Source organism: Pinus tabuliformis, chromosome 3_2, assembly GCF_031772625.1.
Source record: "Pinus tabuliformis cultivar Carrire ecotype Pingquan chromosome 3_2, CPIR1, whole genome shotgun sequence".
In the NCBI taxonomy this organism is placed as follows: Eukaryota; Viridiplantae; Streptophyta; class Pinopsida; order Pinales; family Pinaceae; genus Pinus; species Pinus tabuliformis.
The window spans coordinates 112801953-112818652 of NC_142302.1; positions in this window are offsets into that span (position 1 = coordinate 112801953).

Sequence of the window (16700 nt, forward strand, 5' to 3'; positions counted from 1 at the left end):
GATCTCCTACCTGGTCCTAATGCTGTGACAAATGATCCATAGAATTTCTCACCAACAACTGCTAAAGTTTCAGGTAAAAGCTGGTTAGAGCACAAAATTGAATGGTAAATATCAAATGGTGAAAATGACTTGGGAAATTCTTGTTTTATGGTTATTTCATGTTCATTAAATGAATAAAATATAGTTTTTACCTATTTTTACCAATGAAACGAGTATGTTTAATTTGATTGGTAGTTCTTTGAGTAGGTTTACAACTGATACAGTAAATTTGACGTGCACAATCATGAATTGTAATTTTGACCACAGAGCATACTTTTATCTCTTTTTTGAGCTCTGTAAGCCCCCTGGAGTCCTCTTTCAATAATTTTTAGACTCTCGAAATATGAAAATATTTCCGAGTGCTTGTCTTTTTCAGCCCATTAACGGATTTGAAGCGACATCTACTAAGTACATGTTTAACCTTTTTGTGGATTGAGATAGATTATTTATGAAAAATGAATACGTTGATCAATCATGGTCAATAGGTTCTCTCTTGTATTATTTTATGTTTTTTCGGACTTGAGAGACAAATTTACGAAAAAGAACTTGTGGCATTTTCTTTTGTCCTTTTCCAAACTCTCTAAACATGAAAAGGACCGAGTTCTCATTCACATTAAACTCATTAAAACATCAAATAGTGAGAAACGTGTCCATCATGACAAGACCGAGTTTCACCTTTGCTAGACTAGTTAAAACATCATATAGTGATGGATCCAATCGAAGGGTGGGATTATCCTACAGGCATATGTTATCCTCCTCAATCTTGTTAAAAAATAAATAAGTACTGGTTAGCAATGCCTAGGGAAAATGGGAAAAGGGATAAATCACTTTATGTTAGCAAGTCTCTCTTGAACATGACAATTTCACGTTATCATTATGACTATTTGGGTTCAGTTATCTGCTTGATGGTTATCATACCTATGGTCTATCACGCCATCCATCACTTTGGTTTTGGGTCAATACTGCCAGTTCACTCAGTGTCATCAACATGTTCAAGAGAAGTCACTCAGTAAAATTTGTCCTTTGCAATACTTATAAACCTTCATTTTCATGACCGCCATTCCTGAACCTTGTGTCATCAGTCAAATTTTGTCTTCAAAATCATTACACTCATTTCATGTCATCGATGGGAGATACATCAAGGCTCTGCTGTGATGAGTCACTTATTGTCGACATCAGCATATTATCCAAGAAGTTCATTTAGAGACACCCTTCTAGTACCTTGAGGCTTGCATACATCAATGGAAACTTTCTCACTTCTGTTATCACAAAATCACTACTAAGGGCTGCAACCAAGCAAGATTTCATGTAACTCTTTCAACCAGACTTTAGACCAAAGATTAGCCTCTTTGATCAGAGAGGGCTCTCTCACAGACTCTTGATAAAAATCCTTCACTACAACAGATGGCTATCTCTTTACTCATTCATGAAAACAAAAGCTGGTTGGATACATATCAAACTGGTCCTCATTGGGCTATGGAGTCTCATACACTAAGTAAACAAGAAAAACATAGTCATTTCATGGAAGTCAAGGCTCTTTGCATTAAATGTTCAAACATACTCCACAAAAACCACAGCTTGCCAAACACACAGGAAGTCAGAGCATAAGATATGAATTCTGAGTGATTGTGCTATAACAAGGCTGCAAAAGAACATATAATATAAAACACCACCATTATATTTGAACACAATAATCCATCGAGAATCTTGAGAAGAAATCAACACTGTTTTACTATTACTGTAACAAGTCTTACAATGGCCCAAATAACTCTGTTTTTGTATATAATGTCCAACCTTTTTTACATCAGAGTCATTTCTATATATAGCAAAACCAAAATACTACTACCTGAGACTCCTCAACAAGCATGAAGGGAGCTCGGAATCCTATCATTAATTATCTTATCCATATCTAAACAAACTAATTAATTACAAAGGTATTGCGCTGTGAAAACAGAGGGTTCCATTTCCATTGAAACTTCAAGTCTATCTCCTCGTGTGCATTGATGCTTTCTTGAAATTTGACACCTGTATCACTTCAATGATAGCCGAGCCATGCTGGAAGAACATTCACTGAATGAGCAGTTTCGGATGCCTGATATGTGGATGATTCATCAACTGATAAGAATCTGTGCCCTATGTTCACGATTTCTGCCTCCCATTAGTCTTCATGCATTAAAGATTATGCTTCAAGCCATTTAATCCTTTAATAATCACGCATGATAGAAAAAACCTTATGATCTGGCCACCTTGTAAACTGAACAGGTGTACCACTCAAAATCTCGGTAACCCTACCAGAACCCTAAAAATTCGGATATAAAGTGAAGACTTTAACAAAAGACAAAAATTTCACCTTTTCCTTAAATACTCACACCTGTCACCTTTTAAACATCTGAATGGCTTTATATAATCTCCATGCTAGCCTTCATCCCTTTCAGATTCACTGACCTCAGCATCAATCTCAAATTTTTCACATAAACAGTCATCTACAGCAGTTTCGTAGCGCGCTACGAAACTGCTGTAGGTAATCAAAACTAAGCATATGAAACTTAAAGCAATAATGACTTAACTCTGTGATTTCTTCAGCTATTTTACACAGGTGTAAGGACTTCAAAAAGTTTCAAAAAGTTTCAAAACAATGATAACCAAAATTTACCAAAACTTGGAAGGCATATTTTCCCTTGGATTAATTAGCTAGTTTGCCTAGCTTCATCTTCAAACTGCTAACTTCTTCCTTTAAAACCTTGTTTTCTGCTCTTAAGCTTGTATTCGTCTGTTTCATGATTTTTGCCTGCTTCAGAGCTGGCACCGTCCACACATATGCATCAGAGACTGAGTCAGTTTGACTCATCAAACTTGTTCTGCCTTTCATTACAGCCTTTTTATAATTTGCATATCTTACTGCCCTTTCCTTAGAAACATTTTTAATCTGAGGTATTTCTTCTTTTGTTGTTCCAGCTTGTTTCTTGATAGCAATAACATTTCCACCTTGACTGATGATAACCCTATTACCCTTGTTCTTACTTCTGGCTGCTTGAACTATTCCAGTCAAAACCTCAAGTACCTCTGTCCTAGGCACTTCTAAAGGTGCCTTCTCTTTCTGCGCTTTCTCCACTTCTTTGATTTGCCTTCTTGTGACTGGTCTACGTGGCTTAAAAGCATATTCTTTACTAGGCTCTTCAAATTTCAACCTTTTAGAAGCCCTTGATTTTTTAGAACTTTCGGGTGAAGACTGAGTGAGGTCAATATGCATTGGCTGCACCGGGTGATCTTGCTCAAATTCTATTGGTTCAATCTGTATTGGCTGATCTTGCTCTAGTTCAATGGCTTCAAGTAAGTCATTTAAACTACCTTTTGAAATAGAGCTTTCTTCCACAGTAATTGACTTACCTTTCTCTTTGTTTAGTTGACCTCTGGTTCTCACCCTTGAAATTTTTTCAACTTCACTTGATTTAGCTTCATCCTTCTTTTTCTGAATCTTCTGCTTTGATGACTGAGGTGTTTCCTTAGATGATGACTTAGGAGTTTCCTTTTCTGATACTTTAGATGTCTCCTTAGATAATGGCTTAGGATTTTTCTTCATTGATGATTCAGGTGTCTCTTTAGCTGCTACAGACTTCTCTGATTTCCTTGACTTAGTTTTAGGCTTCTTTTGGTCTGTCACTTCTCTCCTAAGTTCAGCCAAAGTAGGTTCTTCACTCCTTTCTTCCCTTTCTCTCACAGGCAATGGAGTGAGGCCTGTTTTGCTTGGGAAGCCGGCCATAAACACAAATGAATCCCAATCTCTGCCAATCTTTTGTAAACTATCCAACACCAGCAACTTTACTAGACCATGATGAAACAGGGATATTTCACAACCATCTTTCTTTAACTGAATTTTATCACACATTTTGCTAATGCTTCTGAACAAATAGAAAGGTATGTCTATTGAAACCTTACCTGTGAAATGTAACAAAAGTTTGAAGTGGTAGGAGTAAACTTTATTGTACCTACCCTCGCATGTCAGGTATTTCTGGATGCATGTGAGGAGCGTAGCATAATGTTGTTTTATATAACTCCTTGGCACCGCTTTGGTGAGGTTTTCATCTACATAAGGTTCCTTCAAAAACTCTTTACAGGGACTCATGTCGAACTTGAAGTTTTTGAACCATTCTTGGCCACCCCTCGGAATTTCAGTGACAGTGGAAATAACTTCAGGAGACACAGGAAACTCTAACATTGCCACCTTTGAATTCAGTCCAGTAAAATTTAATGCGAAAGCCTTCGTCACCTCTGCATGTCCTCCCTTCAATTTTTCGCAAAACTGTTGGCATTATGATTCAAGTGTTGTCCTTGATGGCAACTCACTCAGAGGTTGGTACAGGTGCTCAGAGACTGGTACAGGTGATGGCAACTTAACTAGTGGACAGATCTCAGTACAGCAGGACAAGAAAGAGATATACGCAGGTTCAGCAAGGAGAATCAACGTGTACATGCAGGTTGGCTTCAGTAAAAGCGCGTACATGTGAAAAGTACCTTTGGTCAGTGGCAGTTAGTCCTTGGAAGTTGTGCCTATGGTTTTGGACCATGGTGTCTCGACGGACGTGTCGATCCCTAGTTTCGAGGTTGATGGTATTGTGTTACTATGGTTTTGGCTCTTGGTATTGAGCAAGGCCTAAGGCTATATAAGGAGAAGATCACTAGGCCAAAGAGAGCAAGTTTGAGTGATGAAGATCTGAGAAAGTGTGTGATCCAAGTGCTGGTTATGGGTTGGTGATCTGAACCAAGGTTTCACTCATGTGGAGGATGATGAATGATGGAACGAGATCTCAAGGCTTGGAATGATTATCTTCATATGGTTTGCCTGTGGATAGATCAGATCTACTGACGCATGTCTATTATTATGATCTGGGTATGTTTTGATGTCTGATATAGCTGCAGAGTTATAAGTTAGAATTTGCAGATCTGTACGCGGGTTGGCTTTGGTAAAAGAGCATATACACACAGGTTGGGTTCATCCAAGTAGCGTATACAATGTGAAGTATGATATTTGAAGATGAAGTTGGATCTGGTTGTTGTTATGTTGTCTGGTTGTTGTTGACAGGGTTACAGTGATTCAGAATTGGGTGTTTCAGTGATTGATGATGCAGGTCGTTCTACAATGGTGATTGTTTCATGGATCCAGTATGAAAATGTATGAAACGTGGTCCCGGGAAGATCGTAGGCCGGCACCTACGTACTGGTAAACATATCAGCCAGTACAAGAGCCAAGGGGGGTTGTAGCTCCCTTCCAGGAGCAGCTGGAAAACGAGTGAAGGTTGTAGCCTTCTGTAGGGTTGGCACCTACGTACTAGTAAATGGATCGGCTAGTACAAGAGCTATGAAGGTTGTAGCCTTCTGTAGGGTTGGTACCTACGTACTAGTAAATGGATCGGCTAGTACAAGAGCTATGAGGGTTGTAGCCCTCTGCAGGTTGCAGCCTGCGTGCTGGTAAATGACTGCACCAGTGCATTGTAAAAGAAGTTTCTTATTAAAGAAGAAAGAGACGAATTGCAGCAGGTGGTTTTCACCCACATTGGGTTTCCACCTTATATCATGGTGTTCATGTGTGTGGCTCTTGTGTGATGTTCTGTTCTGTTATTCTACACCCGTTTACTGTTAATATGCTTAATAATGATCTGATGCATTTACTGAAGATTAAGCTGACTGAATTATAAGATCTCTGGATATACGCGAGTTTCATTAGACACAGTAGCGTGTACACGCGGGTTTACTTAATTGAAGTAGCGTATATGTTTCTGAGCATGAAATTGAAAAAGTTTGATTGATCTGATAATACTGATTCACCCCCCCCCTCTCAGTATTATTTCCAACAATTGGTATCAGAGCAGGTCCTTCAGAGAAGCTTGATCGCTTGAAGAAGATTCGTAGAACAATGGGGAAGAAAGCACGTCAGAAGAAGAAGACAGCTCAAAGGAAAAATGACAACCTGCAGTTGAGTGGAAGCAAGTGTTCAGATCCTGAAGCATCTCAGATTGAAGATGGACAAGCAAATGAAGCATCAGATCAAATCATAGATCAACAAGATCTACCTAGCAAAAGGGAGAATGCCCTCAAGGAAGAAATCATCAGATTAGAAGATCAGTTAGAATGTGCCTCCAGAATTCGAGAAATGCTGCTAGCACTGAATAAAGAGCAAGAAAACGAGATCCTCAAACTAAGGCATCAGTTGGATGAAGGAAGGAAAGCTGAAGAGACCTTGGAGAAGCAATGTCTTGAAAAGGAAGAACAACATCAAGTTGAGGTAAATATCCTGAAAGGTAAAATAGAAGAAAAGGATAAGCTTTTACGATTTCAAGATAGTACTAAAGTCTTGGATGATATTCTTCATAGTCAAAGATCTCCTGCTATCAAGACTGGTCTTGGTTTTCGTGGATATGTTGAAGGTGAATCTAGTTCACAAGGTGAGGCAAGAAACTCTAATGAGAAATCTGAAATGCCCAACAAGGAACAACCAAGGAAAGAAATTCCTCAAGGAAGATTCTTTACTCCTAACTATGGACGTGATAGACGATTATTTCCTCCACTGAATAATGTTGAATGTTATGTATGTCATAATCTTGGACATGTTGCAGCCATATGTAGAAGAAGAAGGTTTCAAGACCATCATGCAGAAAGATCATCACATTCGAGGTACTTTAATGGATATTGTTTTTCTTGCAATATGCTTGGCCACAAAGCTGCTGATTGCTACAGGAGGAATATGAAACATGTAAGATGCTATGCATGTAACAAGTTTGGACATAAAGCAAGAGATTGCAGGAACAAAGCTCATGATAAGAAGAAATCATCAACATGCTTGAAGATATATGGCACAGCACAGGGTACTCAGCACAGCACAGACATAACAAACTCAGGGGAGCTGAAGGTGTAAAACTTCAGTGTTCTAATTCTCATACGCAAGTTTCATGAAGGAAAGCCGCGTATATACGCGAGTTACAGGCTGCAAAGTCGCGTATATGGAGAAAGGGCAGCAGAACAGACCCAGGTTCAGTCATGGTTGGCTCAGGCTCAGGGGGAGCAGAACAGACTCAGGAAATGGTTCAGACATGGTTGGCTCACACTCAGGGGGAGCAGATTCTTCAAATAATTCATTGTTGGCATTATGGTTAGAAGTTGTTGATAAAGTCTATGAAGCTAAATGATACATCTTGCTGTTTAGGAATGGTATTGCAGGCTGATGCTTATGGTACAGATCATGATGCTGCTGGTGGCTTTCATAAGTCTTGGTCTAGATATTTCATCACTATGTCATGTATCTCTTTGTGATATCTCTTTTATGATGTCAAGGTCATGTAACGGCCTATGTTGATTTCCCCACTATGCCTGGGATGAATGATGAAATGTTTATGTATTGTCATGAGTAAACTCTTAATGTATCTCCACATGGTTAGGTGGATGAGTCAATATTGGTATATCCCCACTAGGTTGGGTGATGAATGTATGTATTGAGTCTTTGGTGATAGGAAGGTCTTCTATAATGTATAAGTCTTTGTTCTTCTTGAAGAACATCTTTTGCAGATCTTGCCTACAGTCAAGGGGAGCATGAACAGCACAATTCACCAAGAGCAGGATGGATAGATTGGTACACTTTGGCATATACAAAGGGGGAGCACATTTGGAGATTTCAGCATGTACTCAGGGGGAGTATGGACAGCAGTATGGACAGGAGAGGGTATACCAAAGAAGAGAATATCTTGGTCCACCCTTTGCCCTTGATGTCAAAGGGGGAGAGTGACTTGGTGTGGTGGTTGCCATCAAGTCCAAAGGGGGAGATTGTTGGCATTATGATTCAAGTGTTGTCCTTGATGGCAACTCACTCAGAGGTTGGTACAGGTGCTCAGAGACTGGTACAGGTGATGGCAACTTAACTAGTGGACAGATCTCAGTACAGCAGGACAAGAAAGAGATATACGCAGGTTCAGCAAGGAGAATCAGCGTGTACACGCAGGTTGGCTTCAGTAAAAGCGCGTACATGTGAAAACGTACCTTTGGTCAGTGGCAGTTAGTCCTTGGAAGTTGTGCCTATGGTTTTGGACCATGGTGTCTCGACGGACGTGTCGATCCCTAGTTTCGAGGTTGATGGTATTGTGTTACTATGGTTTTGGCTCTTGGTATTGAGCAAGGCCTAAGGCTATATAAGGAGAAGATCACTAGGCCAAAGAGAGCAAGTGTGAGTGATGAAGATCTGAGAAAGTGTGTGATCCAAGTGCTGGTTATGGGTTGGTGATCTGAACCAAGGTTTCACTCATGTGGAGGATGATGAATGATGGAACGAGATCTCAAGGCTTGGAATGATTATCTTCATATGGTTTGCCTGTGGATAGATCAGATCTACTGACGCATGTCTATTATTATGATCTGGGTATGTTTTGATGTCTGATATAGCTGCAGAGTTATAAGTTAGAATTTGCAGATCTGTACGCGGGTTGGCTTTGGTAAAAGAGCGTATACACACAGGTTGGGTTCATCCAAGTAGCGTATACAATGTGAAGTATGATATTTGAAGATGAAGTTGGATCTGGTTGTTGTTATGTTGTCTGGTTGTTGTTGACAGGGTTACAGTGATTCAGAATTGGGTGTTTCAGTGATTGATGATGCAGGTTGTTCTACAATGGTGATTGTTTCATGGATCCAGTATGAAAATGTATGAAACGTGGTCCCGGGAAGATCGTAGGCCGGCACCTACGTACTGGTAAACATATCAGCCAGTACAAGAGCCAAGGGGGGTTGTAGCTCCCTTCCAGGAGCAGCTGGAAAACGAGTGAAGGTTGTAGCCTTCTGTAGGGTTGGCACCTACGTACTAGTAAATGGATCGGCTAGTACAAGAGCTATGAAGGTTGTAGCCTTCTGTAGGGTTGGTACCTACGTACTAGTAAATGGATCGGCTAGTACAAGAGCTATGAGGGTTGTAGCCCTCTGCAGGTTGCAGCCTGCGTGCTGGTAAATGACTGCACCAGTGCATTGTAAAAGAAGTTTCTTATTAAAGAAGAAAGAGACGAATTGCAGCAGGTGGTTTTCACCCACATTGGGTTTCCACCTTATATCATGGTGTTCATGTGTGTGGCTCTTGTGTGATGTTCTGTTCTGTTATTCTACACCCGTTTACTGTTAATATGCTTAATAATGATCTGATGCATTTACTGAAGATTAAGCTGACTGAATTATAAGATCTCTGGATATACGCGAGTTTCATTAGACACAGTAGCGTGTACACGCGGGTTTACTTAATTGAAGTAGCGTATATGTTTCTGAGCATGAAATTGAAAAAGTTTGATTGATCTGATAATACTGATTCACCCCCCCCCCCCTCTCAGTATTATTTCCAACAAAAACCTCCAGCAACCAGCATTTCGAAAGGCTCTTGCTACACCTTCATCCCTGAGAGCAACATCTAACCCCTCCGGCTCTGTCCTCACACACTTACCGGATCGATGTTCCCTCTTTTCCATCTTGCTTTGAATATTTTCACACAGGGAACTAATGGTAGCTGTAGCGCGAAAACAAACTCGACTTTGGAGTGCAGGCTCGCTTGCAATGATCCCTTTAAATAAGAACTTGGGCTTCTCATACAGCAATCATGCTTACACATTATGAAAAACCCATTATGATATAACCATCCCTTGTAAAATCCCTTAAACTGACACTCAAATGCATGACTCTGGACCTTATGGCGGAATGATGGTTTATCATGACCTGGAGAGGACGTAAACTGACAAACATGAACGGACCTATGACTCACCTCTCTCGGATTTGACATTCAAAGGAAGAGCGCTACAAAAAACCCTGAAACCCCGATTTCGTAGCGCAGACAGTTCAAACTTAACAAGATGCGCTACTAAATGGCTGACAAACAGAACGTTGCGGAAAAACGAAAACATCATTTCGCAGCTAAACTGACCAATCAAACATGCGCTGTGAAACTGCGCAAAGTACTAATGACATGACATGCTTTAACTAACAATGATGGAGGGTATCTAATGATTTTTTCCTTACACGAATTCACATCAATACCTTTTGAAATTCAAATTTCAAATTGACATACACCAATAAACCTATTCACAAAACTGAAAACCTTTATATGAAACTTATGGACAACCTTATATACATGAACTATAGTTCTAAGTGATAACAACTTCCAACAATAGGTTGACATCATTGGCCTTCGACCGAAAGCCTTTGTATGGTGTTCGACATCAAAACATCTATTCACACCATGTAGAATGCACTATAGTACCATGAGAATCATTATCATTATCGGTGATCTCTCTCATGTCTGTTAATAGCTTACATCATTGCTGGTAATTAGACGGTGTTTTCCCATGTTAGACTTTAGATCGCATTTTCACATGGTTAGACTCGTACTTGAGTGAACGATTGGAGGACATAGAAGACCCGAGATCTAGTTTCATCCATTCGGCTACAATTTTAGGAGAGTACTAAATCATATGTATAATGCCTTTACATGAATGGTCATCCTATCATGGGTCTATATCTGTAGACGACTATCTGATTTATGTACATGTAATGAAAAGTTTATATGTTGAGTATGGGCATGCCTTCCCTCGTCAATTCATGAAAAGTTCAAAATATCATGATGTTATGTATTGTAATTGATGTAGGTCACCATCCACTTTAGATCCTTCCTCGTCACATTGTAAAGCATATCACTCGTCATTATCATTTTTGACTTCATGATTTAGGGGGAAATTGTTACAGGTCTATTTGGTCACATCACTCCTGACATTCAGATCAGTACAATTAGGGCTCATCAAACCCTAATTAATTTGTTACATGCCCTGGACAAGTCATCTCATTAAATGTTTACGTCCATGAAAGTTTCCTAGCATGAAGCCTTACTGAAATGCCTCCTTGGGATACTAGCGCATCCTTGGTCAGGGGTAACTACACTATGGTGCACTTAGGCCCTATTTGACCTGTGCTAGGAGATATTGAGTGAGATTTTCATAGGGTTCTCAGAATATTCCTTGATTCTAGATCATTCTAGAAGGATCCCATTTCTTATCTCCTCCTATGAGTTCGAATTTGGATAGGGTAAGGATCAATTAACCTCCTATCCTCTCATCCTTTACTCCATGGAAACTAAATCCAAGTTTGGAAGGCCATTCAATACCCTCATTTATGACAAAACCACCTCCATTTCCCTATAAATTGAGCACTCATCATAGTGATCAGGGGGCTAGAATCTAAAAATTGTAAGGAAATACTATTGGTTTGAGATTTTAGTTCATGTCAAGCAATTGTCTGTTGCTGGATTGGTGTTCTTTTGATGTGGGGAGGGTTAGACTAAAGCTGGATCAGTGGCATAGGATCGAACTGTATTGGGTGAAACTCTTCCTTCTACATTAATAAAGTGTTTATTCCTTTTCTCATATTCTTGTTGATATCTATGATGATTATGTGTTTCATTATCTTTGATTCCATTGGTTTATAGTCGATAGATCATGTATGCTTTGATTGTTGTTGTTTCTATTTCTATTGACACCGGTACCAATTAAGTGGATTTAGTTCAAGTGGGAGCGGCGGGAGCAACTAAAAGGGGATTAAGGAAGCGAAAGAATACAATTAAGTTCCTTCATCTCATATATCTACTATAGGAAAAGGTTAAACCAATTTCTTTATGTTGTTCTAGGTGTAGCTACCCACCTAGGGAAAATGTGTTTATCCGTAGATGGAAATTCCATATAACATTTACTTAGTTGGTTTAGGGGTTTGATATGAATTAAAAAATTGAGTGCTTTTTTAGAGAAAAGAATATTATGTTCAATACACCCATGTATATGAAGTTAGAAAATTAATACAAATATTACCAATCAAAATAAGATCTTTGTGGGATTTGGAAACCTCTAACACCATGGTGTAAAGGAATATTTCGTAAGAAAATATTTTGTAGAATTGAAACCAAATGAACATGATAATTCAAACAAGATCATATATATATATATATCTATATATATATATATATATATATATATATATATATATATATATATGTATGTATGTATGTATGTATGTATGTATGTATGTATGTATGTATGTATGTATGTATGTATGTATGTATGTATGTATGTATGTATGTATGTATGTATGTATGTATATGTATATGTATATGTATATTTATGTATATGTGTGTGTGTGTGTGTGTGTGTGTGTGTGTGTAGATATATATTCAAGTATTTTGTTAGTGGAAGATTTTAGATAGGTTACAATGATAGAATGAAAGAATTATTTTCTTTGCATAGGAGTCACTCCAATGGATGATGGTAATTTTTTTCAAGAGAAAAGAACAATAGATATTTTCTTCACAAATAGAAAATGGAAAATATTAAACTCATTACCACACCGTTTAACATAAATGAATTGTTATATACTACATATTGAGCATATGAGGTAGGTGTTAAATCATATAGGATATTACAAGGTATTTTTAGGTATCTTACTCCTAGAAAACCTATTACTATTATTAAGAAACGAGTTTAATTTTTAGATTCATGTAATATCTATGAAAATGAATTTTGACGTATCTCCATGCAACAACATTTATGTCATTCACTACACATCAAATGATATTTTCGAATTAGCTTGTTATAAAATACTAATTGGACTAGATATTTTCATGATATGAAAACTATTTTAGGATATTTTCTACAAAGACAGAGTATATTGTAACAACATATAAAAAAAATTTCTTCAAGATAATCTTAGTAGATTTAAAACAAGAAAAAATGATGGTCAAAGTAATGGGATATAAAGAAGACTCTGTGTGTGGTGTTAAATCATTATAGAGAGATTTAATGTAGTAATCATGTCACATAATATGGGAAAAAATATTTAAAATGTTGGTCTTGTTTAAAAATATAAGTTTCCTCAATTCAATATATATAAGATAGTTGATTGCATTAGAAGTTACCAAAATAAGTCACTTTTTCAATATTAGGGTATCAATGTTTTGCATGTGGTCACCATGGAAAAAAAAATTATACGACAGCACCATACGATGATCTACACCACTATAACTACGCATGACATTATCTAGATACCACCCTAAGACCATAAACTATCAAGGAGCCTCTGCCAAATTTAAAATGCACTCAAAATTCATCTCAAGCATAGAACACTAAATTAACCTTACAACCCCATCATAACCCTATATAAACATTGAAGAATACCAAAACAAAAAACTACATCCCCAGATGGAAATCCATTGACTATATGGACAAACTAATGGAAGCCTATTTTTAACATATTTTTGCAGTATATCCAATGTATTCCCATAATGTATATTTTTAAAAGTTAAAAACTGCCACCACAACCAAAGAACCTGAAAGAAGCTCAAGAACCCCATCAAAATCCCACATAGAGAGCCATGAAAAAAGAAACGAACCCAAGGTTTTAACAAATCTAATTCCATAAGAAAAGACCTTAATTAGGAAATAAAATCCAATTAGCAAGATAGACTCACAATAGAATCACCATCAAATGGAGTGAACAAAATTAATCGAATAATAAAAATCCCAAACCAAACCCCAACACTAGAACACTAACCACCACGAAAATTTCATTTAGCTAATCAAACACAAAAGTAAAAAAACACACCAGTGATATAACTATATAACTTGAAAATTAAAAAAAAATAATGTAACCCTATTAAGGTGAAAAAAATATATTTATTTGACAAATAAAATTGTAAAATCAATATCTCACTGGGTGTAGCTCAATTAGTGATGGCCTTGTTAGTAATATGTAAATCACCTTGTTAGTAATATGTAAATAATGAGACCCGGATGCGGGTGACATTCAATGCGATTAATGAAGAGCAGGATGGACGACAGTGAGAGGATGGGCCACTTGGATGATGGCACTCCACCCCACACCATTGTGAGCCAAATTCATGACAGACCACAAGAAGCATTTAATGAATGCTTGGGTCGAGAAATGGCTATTATTTTCCCAGGCATGGACTCCCCTCATCTAATTGTGTCTTCGTCTCCTCTGCTCCACTGTAACTGTCCGCCCCAAGCCACTGAACCCAACTCCCACAAAGTCACTGGCCATCGCTACTGGTCAGCAAGCTGTGTTGATTTCGGTAATGGGCATCACCATTCCCATTCTAGGTTCTGCCAGTTAATCTCTGCCCATCCAGTCCTTGTTCCCCTGCTCAATTCCTCCGCCATCGCTCCCACTGAACATTTGGCCAGGCATTCCATCATGGTTCGTCATCACATGAGGAGCCACAGAGGAGGGACTTGGGGAGGTAGTGTTTGCCCTCAGACGACGCTAAATCCTGAGCCCGCTGTCTCCTCTCCTTCCCTTGAACTTCTTCACCCCCATAGCTCTATTTTGGGAAGGTACCCTAACACTCGCAGTGGCTGGGGTCATGCTTTGTCTCCGGGTGAAGGTCGCAAATATTTCGCGGTTCACACTGCCAGTTTCCCTTTGTCCCCTCACCCTGCTCCCCACTCGACCCAATTCAAATTTCGTAGCAACCTGAACAGGCCAGTGATTACTGCTACAATCACCATCCTTTTCACTGAAGATAATGAGATGCAAGCTACCCAGGCGGAAAGTTCTGAAATGCGGCAAGAGGAGACTCACAGACGCAGAAATGGCCGTGACATTGGAAAGAATCTGCTGGACGAGGAAAAGGCTGCTCTGCATGGCCAAACCATGGGTGGCGGTCAGCATGCTAAGGGTGGTAGTTCTGGCGCCACGTGCTCCCCAGGTGGAAGAGGGACTGAAGGGTTAGCTCTGCAAGTCGCAACTGGCAGCTATGGTGGTGTCCAACCTGTGGGTGGGCCACATGGCGGTGCGTCATCAAAGGAGGAGGATGACTAGACAAAGTATGCGTGTCCAGTTGTAGAGGAGCCCATCCCAGATGAGTTCAAATGATGATACGTGGTTGCCAGCTGTCGCCAGCTGAGGTCTCCTTTACTGACTGGTCTTGTTTGATGTGTTTGCTCTACTACAATTTGTCTGGATTTATTTTTGTCCTAGTGAAACTTCTATGGCTTTTGTTTGTTGTTGTCTTAAAGACTAATATCCCACATCTGGGTTTTTATGCCTCTGCAAACTGGTTTCCGCAATGTTGGGGAAGTCAAGATATTCTCTAATAAACTATGTTAAGCACTAATGAGGCCTGAGCCTCATTGTATATTTTTTGTTACATATTAATAGATTAACTTAACTTAGAAAAAAAAAATATGTAAAGAATGAGAATCTTTCTAAACACCCACATACCCAACTTAGAATAAGATGAATAACTCACACTAAAAGAAGAAATTGTGGCTATGTGAAAATGAGAAAAAATGGAAAGTAAAAACCACAATTCATTGAGAACACCATTCAAATGAAAATATTAATTAAACCCATCCCAGAAAAATGGAATGCCTATTAGGATCTGCAAGTGCTTGTTCATATTTTATTTGGTTATTGTCTACAAATTAATGGTAATAAAAATAATATGAAGGGTATTGTAAATTATTAATATAGTAGATAGGGGTTGAAACTCAAACATCAAAATGTATTCCCTCGTGCTCTTAAAATACAGAAGACTACAGGAAGTTAGCATGGAGGAGGATGTTTCAATTCAATTATCATTTGCTTTTCTTAGTTATCTGAGCATTACAGTGAAAACACATAAAATATATTGGGGTTACTTGCAAGGGAAGGAGGTATTATGGATTTTTATCAAATTATTGATTTCAATTCTATGAGAGTGGAAGAAATAGAATCAACGATTTGTGGGTTGTGCAAGACATTTTTATTTCGATCTCCGACCTTCATCAGTGTTAGGGATATCATGTATAACCTTATGGATTAATACAATAATAATTTCCAAGCTGAGAATAATCATACAATTGGTGTGCTTAGTTGCAATCATGCATATCATGCAGTTGCCTCCAACAAATTACTTCTGCTTTAAACATTTGTGATCCAAAATACCCTTCCTATCTTAATTATTCTCCTACGGCCCCACCAAAACATTAAAAGTCCATTGTGTAACAATTACAATTACAAGTACATGCTCTTTCAGCATCTCGCACTTTTAGCTAATTCGTTGTATCTACAAACATATTTGGTTAAAAAATTTATTGTTCACAAGAGGTTCATCTAATTGAAATGAATCATATGAAATGTTATTTATGCACACTTATGTGGTTTTTTTATGTAATTTAATGATCTCAGTGATCACTTGATTATTTGTATAGTAGTTAGAGTACTCAACATCCATGTTTGGATGGCTTTCGTGTAATTTTGTATGGATTGTATGTGTTTTGATGAAGAAAATTTGTCCATTAAAAAGAATGAAGCATGAAGCATGGGAGTTTATGGATTCTAGTACTAGAAAAGAAGTCATTGGATAAAGTAATGGTAGAAATTGGTGGATTGATGTGGAAAATGCATTGGCTTTGCTAAAGAATTCAATTTTCTTTAGAAGGGATTTGATTCGTCTTTTCCTCTGTATTTCTCATTGTTTTCGAGAGTATTTTCATAAAATTTATTGGCATTTCCTTATGGTTATGACAAATATTCAATTCAATCCATTAGGATGGAAAAACAAAGGTGGGAAAAAATTATATGGTCTAGTGTTTCCCTTAGTAGTG